The sequence below is a fragment of the Hyperolius riggenbachi genome, chromosome 10 (assembly GCF_040937935.1).
Source record: "Hyperolius riggenbachi isolate aHypRig1 chromosome 10, aHypRig1.pri, whole genome shotgun sequence".
Classification (NCBI taxonomy): Eukaryota; Metazoa; Chordata; class Amphibia; order Anura; family Hyperoliidae; genus Hyperolius; species Hyperolius riggenbachi.
The window spans coordinates 82,192,557-82,206,761 of record NC_090655.1 but is presented as its reverse complement, the minus strand read 5'-3'; positions in this window follow the sequence as shown (position 1 = coordinate 82,206,761).

The window sequence follows — 14,205 nt, the reverse complement described above, 5'->3', positions numbered from 1 at the left end:
ATGGAAGAAGGGTGCTGCATATGGAAGAGGGGCTGCTGCATATGGAAGAAGGGTGCTGCACACAGAAGAAAGGGGCTGCTGCATATGGAAGAGGGGCTGCATATGGAAGAAGGGCTGCTGCATATAGAAGAGGGGCTGCTGCATATAGAAGAGGGGCTGCTGCATATGGAAGAGGGGCTGCTGCATATGGAAGAGGGGCTACATATGGAAGAAGGGTGCTGCATATGGAAGAGGGCTGCTGCATATGGAAGAAGGGTGTTGCATATTGAAAAGAGGGGCTGCTGTATGTGGAAGAAGGCTGCTGCACACAGAAGAAAGAGGCTGTTGCATATGGAAGAGGGGTGCTGTACACAGAATAGAGGGACTGCTGCATATGGAAGAGGGGCTGCTACATGTGGAAGAAGAGTGCTGCACACAGAAGAAAGGGGCTGCTGCATATAGAAGAGGGGTTGTTGCATATGGAAGAGGGGCTGCATATGGAAGAAGAGTGCTGCACACAGAAAAGAGGGGCTGCATATGGAAGAGGGGCTGCTGCATATGGAAGAAGGGTGCTGCATATGGAAGAGGGGCTGCTGCATATGGAAGAAGGGTGCTGCACACAGAAGAAAGGGGCTGCTGCATATGGAAGAGGGGCTGCATATGGAAGAAGGGCTGCTGCATATAGAAGAGGGGCTGCTGCATATAGAAGAGGGGCTGCTGCATATGGAAGAGGGGCTGCTGCATATGGAAGAGGGGCTGCTGCATATGGAAGAGGGGCTACATATGGAAGAAGGGTGCTGCATATGGAAGAGGGCTGCTGCATATGGAAGAAGGGTGTTGCATATTGAAAAGAGGGGCTGCTGTATGTGGAAGAAGGCTGCTGCACACAGAAGAAAGAGGCTGTTGCATATGGAAGAGGGGTGCTGTACACAGAATAGAGGGACTGCTGCATAAAGAAGAGGGACTGCTGCATGTGGAAGAAGGTTGCTGCACACAGAATAGAGGGACTGCTGCATATGGAAGAGGGGTGCTGAATTTGGAACAAGGGTGCTGCACACAGAAGAGAGTGGCTGCTGCATATGGAAGAAAGGACTATTTCACATTTGAAAGTTAACCATGGAAGGTGGCAATTAGGTGGTGTTTCATGTGGAAAGGTAGGGGAAAGGAGGGTGGGCAGCAAAACAGAGTAGGCCAAAACAAGCACAAAATATTGAATTGTCCCTTGGGCCACCCCACTTAAACAAAGAAACAGAGAGCAAAACATTTTAGGAATAGTTACGGTAATAAACTAAAATTTGGAGCAATAGCACTACTAGTCCAGTAACCACTTCTTTCCTTTTCTGCAAGGCAAGCTACGTCCTACCAATGGAGACGAGCACCACCATGAGCACTGTACATAAATTGTGCATGACTGTCTGTTGTCAAACAAAACAAAGTTTACATATGCACATATACAGCAGCTGGCACACAGCTGGTCAAAGACTTTGGAATCATGTAAGGAGAGCAGCCAATCAGAGCTTTCCAAGTCACATGATTGGTGTGGTCATAGTGTTATTGGAAACTAGATCCTCCATTTTGGCAATTCTCAGCTGCTGTTATTGCTGTTGATGTTACAGCTTGCTGTGGTTTGAGTACAGAGGGGCAATGATTGTTTGTGATCACAGTAATCATATTGGCGAGTAGAGAAGAGACGCTATTACAGATCTCTTCTGTGAGGAGAGGACAGACTGATGGCAACTCTTTCAACCTTTTATTTAAAAAAAAAATAATGATAATAGGGGCACTAGCACAAAAATTGTAATCTAAAGTATATACCGTATGTACACATACTTTGTTAAAAATAAAGAAAACCCTGAGAATTTTACAACCTATAAAGCAATTTCCACCCTCATTCGCCAATAACTTTATCACTACTTATCACAATGAATTGATCTATATCTTGTTTCTTCCGACACCAATTAGGCTTTCTGTGGGTGGTGCATTTTTCTAAAAATTATTTTTTTTGTAAATGCATTTTAACAGGAATATTAAGAAAAAAACTGAAAAAAATCATTATGTCTCAGTTTTCAGCCATTATAGCTTTAAAATAATACATGCTACCATAATTAAAACCAACATATTTTATTTGCCCATTTGTCCCGGTTATTACACCATTTAAATTATGTCCCTATCACAATATATGGCGCCAATATTTTATTTGGAAATAAAGGTGCATTTTTTTAGTTTTGCGTCCATCACTATTTACAAGCTTATAATTTAAAAAATATTAGTTGTATACCCTCTTCACATGCATATTAAAAAAGATCAGACCCTTAGGGCCCTTTTCCACTAGCACGTTTTACAATCGCTAGGGTTTGCTAAATAACATAGGAATTGCAGTAGGGTATTTCCACTACCGCGATTCGTTTTTTTGTCAAACGCGATCGCGCCGCGGAGCGATCTTTGCCACGATTTTGCTATGCAGTACAGTGCATAGCAAAATCATGAACGCAATCGCTGGAGGTTTCCTGACTTTTGCGATTCAGCAATCGTTAGCGTTCAGCGTGAACGCTAGCGACTGCTAGTGGAAAAGGGCCCTTAGGTAACTATTTTTGTTTGTTTTTTAATTGTCATTTTTTATTTTTAGTTAAAAATTGTATTTGGGTATTTTTTGGGTGTTGGAGGTAAACAGTGAATTTTAAATGTAATTTATTGTGTCTTTTTGTATTAAAAATGTATGTGCATGTAGTTTTACTATTTGGCCACAAGATGGCCACAGTGAGTTTTTGTTTTTCTATCCTGTCAGGAACTACAAGGAGGACGGGATTTTTTTTTTTTTCAGAAAGACTGCGGCCTCTAAAAAGAAGTCGTTGGTTTTTCTACCGGGGACTTAGATCGATGATTCATTGATCTCCGGGCTACCGGGAGGGCGGCACGGGAGCGTGACGGCGCGCACAGCAGCCTTTTGGACGTGAAAGTCACGTCCAAAAGGCGAAAATAGTTGATAAAAAAGTAAAAAAAATATGAAATATAAATTAATAATAAATTAAATGTGGCAATAATATTACTAATAATGGTCACTAAAAACAACATTAGCGATTTGTTGAAAAAAAAATTACTAATTCACATTATACATGTTTGTACACTGCATTTTTTATGTATGAAATTAATTGCTTGGTACCAAAAGAAGACCGCCTGTCCTAAAAATGAAACTAAAGCCTGGTACACACTTCCAACTGTGTGGATAAACCCTTTCACTACATGGAATGGCAGCACTGGTCAGTGTTTGGTCAATCATAACCAGAGGCGGGACAAGGTCCTTCAGCACCCAAGGCTGAGACAGCAAAGTACGCCCCTCCATCCCTCCCACCCCAGCCGTCACACACTGATTGCTCTTAGACTAATAGGTGCCCCAGGGTCCCCAACCTCCCCAACACCTCAATCTCTAGTTATCTGGCTTGTAGTCACTGCCATATATCCCCTTTTCTTATTTCTTTCTGCTTCAAACACAGTTGGGAATGACAGCTGAATGAATTGTGCGCCCCCTCCTACACTGCGCCCTGAGGCTGGAGCCTCTCCAGCCTCTGCCTCGGCCCGGCCCTGATCATAACTGAAAGTGTGTACCAGGCTTTCCATATAGTATGAGAGCTTACCTACACAATCGGTTCATAATATTCAAAATCTGTTAGCCGTCTTCCTAAATGGAGGTGGTAGAATTTGTCAGTGATTGGCCCCAAAAAATTGGATGTGTACTGTATATGGCTCGTCAGATAGAATATTTAAGGTAGATTATATATAGTTGTGATTAGAGAAAATGGCATATCCCTAAGGCCTGGAACCCACAACAAATCGCTAGCGTTTTTAATTAGCGTTTTGTAAGCGATTTCATGAGCGTTTTCTGACGATTTTGGTAGCGATTTTAAAAAGTGTCAACTTTTTGCCACCGATTGTGTAGCGATTTGTGATTAGCGGTTTTAATGCTGATTGGTCCTTTCAATTTATTAACAAAATTTTTTACAGTTTGCAGTAATTTAAAATCGCACACAAATAGTTATATGTAGCGATTCATGAGCGATTTGCCAACTCTTCAATACTTTACATTGAAGTGCAAATACTCCCAAAATGCTGCATGTCCTGTAAGGCCAGAAACCCACTAGGAGCGATTTTCTGCGCGATTTGCGATTTGAAAACTCTTGCTAATGCATAGCTCCTAACTGTCCCTTTTTCGGAGGGACAGTCCCTCTTTGGGAGCTCTGTCCCTCTTTCCTCCTCATTTGTCTCTCTTTCAGGACTTTGTCCCTCTTTCCATGTAAATATATATATTTATCTACTAAAAAGTGTGTTTGATTGACTCTAAACTTTATTCCCATCCTTTAAATTGATATATTACTAATTTTAAAATGATAGTATGAAGGAAAATGAACCAGGATAGAAAGGAACAGTGTGGTTTGAATTATGAAACAACATATTTTTCTCATGATATTTTTATTGTATGCGTGACTAGGGGTGTGACGGGGCGTGGCATGGGTGTGGCTTAAGTGTCCCTCTTTCTCATCTCAAAAAGTTGGGAGGTATGCTAATGTAATGCTATGGATGTGATCCCACTTGAGCGATTTGATTTTATAAAAATCCCCCATAACATTGCATTAGCTAGAGCTTTTTCAAATCGCTCCTAGTGGGTTTCTGGCCTGATGGAAATCTCTAGCAATTTAAAGCGCTCCCTAAGGCCTAGTGCACACCGGAGCGTTTCCGCTGCGGTTTGCGATCTGCTTGCGGGTGCGGATCCGCTAGGGTAATGTATTTCAATGGGCTGGTGCACACCAGAGCGGGAGGCGTTTTGCAGAAACGCATACTCCCGGGCTGCTGCAGATTTTGGATTGCGGATGCGTTTCTGCCTCAATGTTAAGTATAGGAAAACCGCAAACCGCTCTGAAAAACGGCACTTCAGAGCGGTTTGCCAGGCGGTTTTTGTTACAGTAGCTGTTCAGTAACAGCTTTACTGTAACAATACATGAAATCTACTATACCAAAACCGCTACACAAAACCGCAAAACGCTAGCTGAAACGCTGCAGAAAAAGAAGAAAAAGCGTTTCAAAATCTGCTAGCATTTTGCGGATCTGCTAGCGGTTTTTGGTGTGCACCAGGCCTGCTCAAAAAAAACTTTCTCGTGTGTTCCAGCCCTTAGGGCTGGTGCACACCGAGCGGCTTTTTGGGCGTTTTCAGATCCGCTTGCGGCTGCGGATCTGCTTGGTCAATGTATCTCAATGGGGTGGTGCACACCAGAGCGGCAGGCGTTTTGCAGAAACGAAAAATGCCTGGGTGAGGCATTTTTTGGATTTCGGATGCGTTTCTGCCTCAATGTTAAGTATAGGAAAAACGCAAACCGCTCTGAAAAACGCCTGTTCAGAGCGGTTTTGCAGGCGTTTTTGTTACAGAAGCTGTTCAGTAACAGCTTTACTGTAACAATATATGAAATCTACTATACTGAAAACCGCAGCAGCAATCCGCAAAACGCTAGCAAAACGCCTCATAAAAATAAAAAAAAGCGTTTAAAAATCTGCTAGCGTTTTGCGGATCTGCTAGCGGGTTTTGGTGTGCACCAGCCCTTAAAGAGGAAAAAAGGTCAGGTGCTGGAAGATTGTTGTACAAGTAGTAATGAACACCATCAACAATTCTCTGAAAGAGGGTGTGGCTTGGACTGCTTATTTTATGAATCACACCAGAGTTTACCTGGCAGACAAGGAAGGACATCATAGGTAATCATATGGCTGCACAAATTTAGTTATTGATGACTTTTTTTCATATTTTGGTAACCTTGACTTGTGAGCTGTTTATTTTTTAGATTGTTGTGGTCATAGCAAGAAAGAAGTACAATTTTATGCATGATAATAATGCAATTTGGTGAGCCAATGATTTGTGTGAATTGCAATTTTTTTTTAAAAGGGGCTAGAATGTTAAAGAACATTCAGGATTCAAAATATAATTTTTTATTTCAACAAGCAAATCTAGCACAACTGGCAATTTATAATGGGGACATTCACACTGTGTGCATTGTGTAATATTTGCGGTTTGACACGTTATGTTCGCATTCTGACGCATGCATAATGATATGAGTCATTGTAACATGCTGGGTAAGAAATACACGAAAACAGTGTGTGTTATCATGTGTGTAGTGTGCCCACAGTAATAGTCTCAAACAGCACATTTTATGTAGATGGGCTGAAGTGCACCCCCCATGTTATTTTACAAGGGCCGCACTGCATAACAGGGTGCTTTTACCACCTGGTAAATTTCTTGCCTTGAGAAAGGAACATTTTCTGGTTTCGAAACATTGCAATTCACAACAGTGTCGATCTCAGAAACTACTAACATGCAGCATTAAAACAAGTATTTTTTGTAAGCAGTTGGATTGGTCAGGCTTGTCAGGATGTACATAATAAAAGTATTCCCCTATGGGTATCAAGCTTTGAAATTATCATTGCAGAGCTACTCTCCCTTGCGGGTCTGCGCAGGTTTACTTTAAGGCTACGTTTATAGTGGGACATTGCGGAGCTGTGTTATAAAGTCTTATAACGCAGCCTACTACACTGCAATGCTAATCCTTTGGGTCATTCACAGTGCGACGTTAGCGTTACATTGTAACGTTTAGCATTATGGTAATGCACTGCTGCAGTGTGTTACCTCTAAACGCACACGTTACCAGGTATAGGAAGGCATACTTTTCATTGCCTGTATGTTTTACTGTACCTACTCTATGTGACGGTAACACACCTGTCATGTGCGTTACCACCTTTTTTTTGCATGCGTTGTAATGCTGCATTGTGACTTTAACGTTGCATTACAACACCATGTCCCACTGTGAATAAGCCCTAAAGGGTTAACATTAGAAATATTTTTCTTATAAAATGCTCAATCTAATGACAGTTCATTATTGGGTTCCACGATAAAGCTCAAGTAAATCCAAAACTGAACAAGGCAAACTCTCAGAGCAATTGTTCAGATTAATGCAAAATATAAATATTATCTGGATCCTTCACGCTGTTCTCTATCACTGCCGGAGACCCTCCTTAACATCATTGCCACACTCTTCTGGGGTGATGCTGCACCTGCGTGAGCATTGCCTTGCCTGCGTGGGGCTGGACGCAGCCCCAGGTAATTCCAAATACACCACTTTTAAAGGACACCAGACACAAATGTAGTCTCAGATGTTATACTCACCTGGGGCTTCCTCCAGCCTTGAGGCCCCTGGCAGTTTTCCCGGAATTCTCTCCAGGCCACTCCTGTCCCCCGAGTCGAGCTTTCCGAACGCGCACTCCCTCATCTCAGCAGTTTCTGCGCATGCGCAGAACACTCCTAGCTGCAGAAGCGTGATGGGGGACTTGTGGGCTTCCCATGCATAATGATGCTCAACTGGGCCAGAATACCGGGCCAACCAGCGGGGGACAGGAGCGGCCTGGGGAGACGGCAAAGAACCAAGCGGCCTCAAGGGGGCTGAAGTGAGTATAAAATCTGAGACTACTTTCATCTCAGGTACACTTTAAGGCCTGGTGCACACCAAGCGGTTTTGGACGCGTTTTTACAACCGCTTGTGGATGTGGAAACGCTTGGGTAATGTATCTTAATGGGCTGGTGCACACCAGAGCGGTAGGTGTTTTGCAGAAACGTATACTCCCGGGCTGCAGCATTTTTTGGATTTCGAGGCGTTTCTGCCTCCAATGTAAAGTATAGGAAAAACGCAAAACCCTTGGTAAAACACCAGATCAGTTTTCCAGGCGTTTTTGTAACAGTAGCTGTTCAGTAACAGCTTTACTGTAACAATATATGAAATCTGCTACACAAAAAAGGCTACACTAGCTTAAACGCTTCATAATAATAAGAAAAAACGCTTCCAAAACCACTAGCGTTTTGCGGATCTGCTAGCGGATTTTGGTGTGCACTGGGCCACAGTATGCGCTTTTGTTCACTTTAACCTATTTTGGTTCCTGGACGTAGAAACTACGTCCAGGAACCATGCGCGCTGCCGCGTGCTCCCGCGGCCGATCGCGCGCGTGCACGCGCGCTCCCGGCCCGCGGTTTGTTAGCCAGGCAATCAGTGAATCAGGCTATGGTGCCCGATCACTGATTCCTCTCCCCCGCTGAAAAAGCGACAGCTTCTCTTGGAAGCTGCGCCTTTTCTGGCTGTTACCTCCCCCATGCGTCGCTCTAAGCGTATGTTACGCTTAGAGTGACGTCATGTAAACAAATTCATGGCCGCCATCTTGTGGCCAAAAAGTAATACTACAACTAAAAGTAAAAAAAAATAAAAATGAACACACATTTACATTATAAACCTATTGTTTACATCCCACCCTCCCAAAACTACCCAAATAAAATGTTTAATATAAAAAAAAAACCATTACAATAAAAAAATAAAAAAACATGTAAATATTTACCTAAGGGTCTAAACTTTTTAAATATCAATGTAAAGATTAAATATTTCTATATTTTTTTTTATTTTAAACTTGTAAATAGTGATAGATGCAAAACGGAAAAAATGCACCTTTATTTCCAAATAAAATATTGTCGCCATACATTGTGATAGGGACATAATTTTAACGGTGTAATAACCGGGACATATGGGCAAATACAATACGTGAGTTTTAATTATGGAGGCATGTATTATTTTAAAACTATAATGGCTGAAAACTGAGAAATAATGATTTTTTCCGTTTTTTTTCTTATTCTTCCTGTTAAAATGCATTTACAGTAAAGTGGCTCTTAGCAAAATGTACCCCCCAAAGAAAGCCTAATTGGTGGCGGAAAAAATAAGATATAGATCAGTTCATTGTGATAAGTAGTGATAAAGTTATAGGCTAATGAATGGGAGGTGAACATTTCTCAAGTGAAAACGACGGAACGCGAATGGGTTAATGTATTCCCATGCATCACTTCAGCTCAATCCATGCAAGTCATTCCGTTATCATTTTAACTGCTATGCTGTTTTCCTTGCTCAGTTTTAGTTCTGCTTTCTAAATGTATCCTATATAAATTTCTAAACTTCGCATCAACATAGAAAGAACTAGCCTGCACCACCCTGTGGCTACCAGAGAGCAGCTTGTGGGCATGCACGTCTATAGGGAAGCAGGGATGCCGCAGTGCATGCACAGCTCCGCCCCGTGTCCCCCTCTCAGCCCAAGGCAGCCTGACACTACTGAGCACGGCTCTCTCTCTCTACTCACAAACGGTGCTCCGCCCGTGTCAGATGCTGGGACTAGCTAGAACGGTGCAGACTGTGTCCTTCCGCCAGACTTCACTATTAGCATTGAAAAGAGTGCCGGGCTCCTCCGCTGCACGGCCGCACACCCGAGCACATCACGCTCTGTGCTGTCTCCTCTCATCTCCTGTCCAATCACAAGCCGGAACTGGGAGCCGTCCAATGGCTGCTGGAGTGCGCTAAAACAGATGTGAGAAATATTAATCACTTTCCCTTGAAAGACCTCAGTTACCCTGAGCGAGGTGAAGGCTGCAGACGGATCAGCCTGTCACATGTTGTTTTATGATTTCTTCAGGGCAAATTACAGTTATTATATAGAAATGCACTGCTTACTGGGGTTTATTAAACATTAGCCTCCCATCTCACATGTTAAATGGCATACACATTACATCACATAGAAATATGTATAAATGTGGAAATAGTAAAGGCATGTCTCCAGTGGCGGACACAGGCAGCAGTGGGCCCCTGTGCAAAATATCAATTGTGGGCCCCCCTGACCTGCGGCGCGCGAAGCGCGCCGCGCCCAAAAATGGGTGCAGCTATAACCTAAAAATGGGCGTGGATAGAACTTGCGGCGCGTAGCGCCGCGGCAAAAAATGGGCGTGGCAATGACCGGATAAGGGCGGAGCTAACTGTAATTTAAAGTGATCCCGGGGTGAGAGTGATATGGAGGCTGCCATATTTATTTCCTTTTAAACAATACTAGTTGCCTGGCGGCCCTGCTGATCTATTTGGCTGCAGTAATAAACTGAATTACACCAGCAACAAGCATGCAGCTTAATCTTCTCAGTTCTGACAATATTGTCAGAAACCCCTGACCTGCTGCATGCTTGTTCAGGGTCTATGGTTGAAAGAATAAGAGGCAGAGGACCAGAACGGCAACCAGGCAACTGGTATTGCTTAAAAGGAGAGAAATATGGCAGCCTCAATATTATTCTCACCTCAGGTTCCCATGAAAAGTGCAACGCAAAGACAGTGGGCCCAAGTTTTGGTGACCCTTTCCCCAGAAAATTCACATAATTGTGCAGGTTTTCTCAAGAGAATACACATAATGTGAGCAGATTTGCCCAGAAAATACATTCAATCATGTCGGCAGATTTGCCCAGAAAATACGTGCAATGATGTCGGCAGATATGCCCAGAAAATACGTGCAATGATGTCGGCAGATATGCCCAGAAAATACGTGCAATCATGTCGGCAGATATGCCCAGAAAATACGTGCAATCATGTCGGCAGATATGCCCAGAAAATACGTGCAATCATGTCGGCAGATATGCCCAGAAAATACGTGCAATCATGTCGGCAGATATGCCCAGAAAATACGTGCAATCATGTCGGCAGATATGCCCAGAAAATACGTGCAATCATGTCGGCAGATATGCCCAGAAAATACGTGCAATCATGTCGGCAGATATGCCCAGAAAATACCTGCAATCATGTCGGCAGATATGCCCAGAAAATACCTGCAATCATGTCGGCAGATATGCCCAGAAAATACCTGCAATCATGTCGGCAGATATGCCCAGAAAATACGTGCAATCATGTCGGCAGATTTGCCCAGAAAACACATGCAATCATGTAGCAAATTTGCCCAGAACATACATGCAATCATGTGGCAGACCTGCCCAGAACATACACGCAATCATGTGGCAGACCTGCCCAGAACATACACGCAATCATGTGGCAGACCTGCCCAGAACATACACCTGCTAAAATAAATAATAAAAAAAAAACATTTACTCACCTGCAGCAGCAGACCTCCTGTCCCAGCCTCCATCCGGCGCGCAGCTCCCATGGGTGGTTGGGTGGATAGGTAGCCTGGTGGGTAGGTAGGCAGCCGGGTGGGTAGGTAGGTAGCCCTTAGCCGGGTGGGTAAGTAGCCTGGTGGGTGGCTGGGTAGCCGGGTGGGTAGCCTGGTGGGTGGCTGGGTAGGCGGGTGGGTAGGTAGCCTGGTGGGTGGGTAGGTGGGTGGTTAGGTAGCTGGGTGGGTGGGTAGGTAGCCTGGTGGGTTGGTAGGTAGCCGGGTGGGTAGGTAGGTAGGTAGCCTGGTGGGTAGGTAGGTAGCCGGGTGGGTGTGTAGGTAGCCGGGTGGGTGGTTAGGTAGCCGGGTGGGTGGTTAGGTAGCCGGGTGGGTGGGTAGGTAGCCGGGTGGGTAGGTAGGTATCCGGGTGGGTAGGTAGGTATCCGGGTGGGTGGGTAGGTAGCCGGGTGGGTAGGTAGCCAGGTAGATAGCCGGCAGGGTGGTTAGGTAGCCGGGTGGGTAGGTAGCCAGGTAGATAGCCGGCAGGGTGGTTAGGTAGCCGGGTGGGTAGCTAGGTAGCCGGGTGGGTAGGTAGCTGGGTGGGTAGGTAGCCAGGTAGATAGCCGGCAGGGTGGTTAGGTAGCCGGGTGGGTAGGTAGCCGGGTGGGTGGGTAGGTAGCCGGGTGGGTAGGTAGGTATCCGGGTGGGTAGGTAGCCGGGTGGGTGGGTAGGTAGCCGGGTGGGTAGGTAGCCAGCAGGGTGGGTAGGTAGCCGGGTGGGTAGGTAGCCAGGTAGATAGCCGGCAGGGTGGTTAGGTAGCCGGGTGGGTAGCTAGGTAGCCGGGTGGGTAGGTAGCCGGCAGGGTGGTTAGGTAGCCGGGTGGGTAGCTAGGTAGCCGGGTGGGTAGGTAGCCGGGTGGGTAGGTAGCCAGGTAGATAGCCGGCAGGGTGGTTAGGTAGCCGGGTGGGTAGCTAGGTAGCCAGGTGGGTAGGTAGCCAGGTAGATAGCCGGCAGGGTGGTCAGGTAGCCGGGTGGGTAGCTAGGTAGCCGGGTGGGTAGGTAGCCAGGTAGGTAGCCGGCAGGGTGGTTAGGTAGCCGGGTGGGTAGCTAGGTAGCCGGGTGGGTAGGTAGCCGGGTGGGTAGGTAGCCAGGTAGATAGCCGGCAGGGTGGTTAGGTAGCCGGGTGGGTAGCTAGGTAGCCGGGTGGGTAGGTAGCCAGGTAGATAGCCGGCAGGGTGGTTAGGTAGCCGGGTGGGTAGGTAGCCGGCAGGGTGGTTAGGTAGCCGGGTGGGTAGCTAGGTAGCCGGGTGGGTAGGTAGCCGGGTGGGTAGGTAGCCAGGTAGATAGCCGGCAGGGTGGTTAGGTAGCCGGGTGGGTAGCTAGGTAGCCGGGTGGGTAGGTAGCCAGGTAGATAGCCGGCAGGGTGGTCAGGTAGCCGGGTGGGTAGCTAGGTAGCCGGGTGGGTAGGTAGCCAGGTAGGTAGCCGGCAGGGTGGTTAGGTAGCCGGGTGGGTAGCTAGGTAGCCGGGTGGGTGGGTAGGTAGCCTGGTTAGGTAGCCGGGTAGGTAGCCGGGTGGGTGGGTAAGGTAGCCGGGTGGGTAGCTATCCGGGTGGGGGGCCCGACTCCTATCCTCCCTCACTCACCTCGGGGCCCCCCTCCCGGTATGCGCTGCAGCCGGCGGGAGAGCAGAAAATACAGGAAGTCTCCGGCCGGGGCTGCAGCAGACGCTAGAGGCAGCTGCTGCTTAGTTTCCGATATGTCTCCAAAGTTGGAGACCAAGAGGCAGCTGCCGCCCCGGCCGGAGACTTCCTGTATTTTCCGCTCTCCCGCCGCATGAGGGGGGGGGGCGAGGTGAGGGGGGAGGACAGGAGTTGGGCCCCCCAGGTTAAAAAAAAATAAAATAAAAAAAATAAAATAAAATAAAAAAAAAAACCTGCAATACTTAATGGGCCCCTGAAGCAGCAGAACTTCAGGGGCCCTCGTGCGGCGGCACGGCCTGCACGGCCGTATGTCCGCCACTGCATGTATCTGTGTGAAAGAAAACTGATAATTCAAGAACAATTGATTTTAGTACAAATGCAATTTATTTTTGAATGAAGGAGTCAGAAATTGCAACAGTAACTGAATGGAATGGATCATTTTGGGTCCTTATGTAAGCCATACATCTAGCAATGATGGGCAGATTCGACCAAGAGACAAATCTCTCTCTAATCGAATCTGATCAGAGAGAGATCTGTCGGCTACCCATACACCGCAGGCCGATTACCGATCAATTTAATGCTGGAATCGGCCTTGTGTCACCGGCCCGACACGGTCCCCATAATGTTCACTGTGTTGTGTGTGTCCCCCCCACCACCGTGCTCAGTGCACTATACATTACCTGTCCATGTCCGCCACTGGCTCTGGGCTCTGTCCTTCATACACACACACCACACGTAGTCGCCATCACACATGTGCCAGCTTTACTCCAGGAACCATGTTGGGTGCATGTATGGATGGAGGAAGAAGCCCCGAGCCAGCGTCGGACATGGATAATAGGTAACGTACAGTCTACTGGCCACCAGGGGGATGGGGGGCACATTGAACAGTAGGGGGGGGACAGTGTCTGGGGTTTTGTCACGTTTGTTGTTCATTCCAATATCGCTCACTGTTACCGATGCGCAAACGATCGACCACGACAGCCAGACATCTTGCAGCATGTCTGATTAACATGCTTTCCCCAAGAGCCAGAGAGGAGAAATACCGACTAACAGCTTGTACAATTAGCTAGCTGACTTGGGGGTTGATTCATTTTGTAGGACGAGATCCTCGGACTTTGGCCCAGTAGGATGCCTTTCAAGTGCAGAGATCTCATCCTACAAAGTCACTGGACCTGGCCAGGTCCAGAATGGGACAAGTGGAGCAGCCGTTCGTTTTGGCGTAGTGCAAGTAAGTTACTAGTGCATGCTACAGCAGTAGCATGCCTTTGAAAATGTTACTTGCGCTGCCACACTAAGCTGCACAGCTTGAGCAGTGTAGCCTAGTGAATCAACCCCTACTGATTTGTATGTGAGCCAGATGTAGCCATCAAAAGAGCCACATCTGGCTCCCGAGCCATAGTTTCCCTACCCCTGCTCTATATCATCCAGAGGCTTCCCCCCTTTTTTGGTGACTAGATAATCTACTGGTTAAGGGACGTGCCTTTGACACAGACAGCCAGGGTTTAAATCTTGCCTCTTCCTGTTTAGTCAGCCAGCACCTATTAAGTAAGGA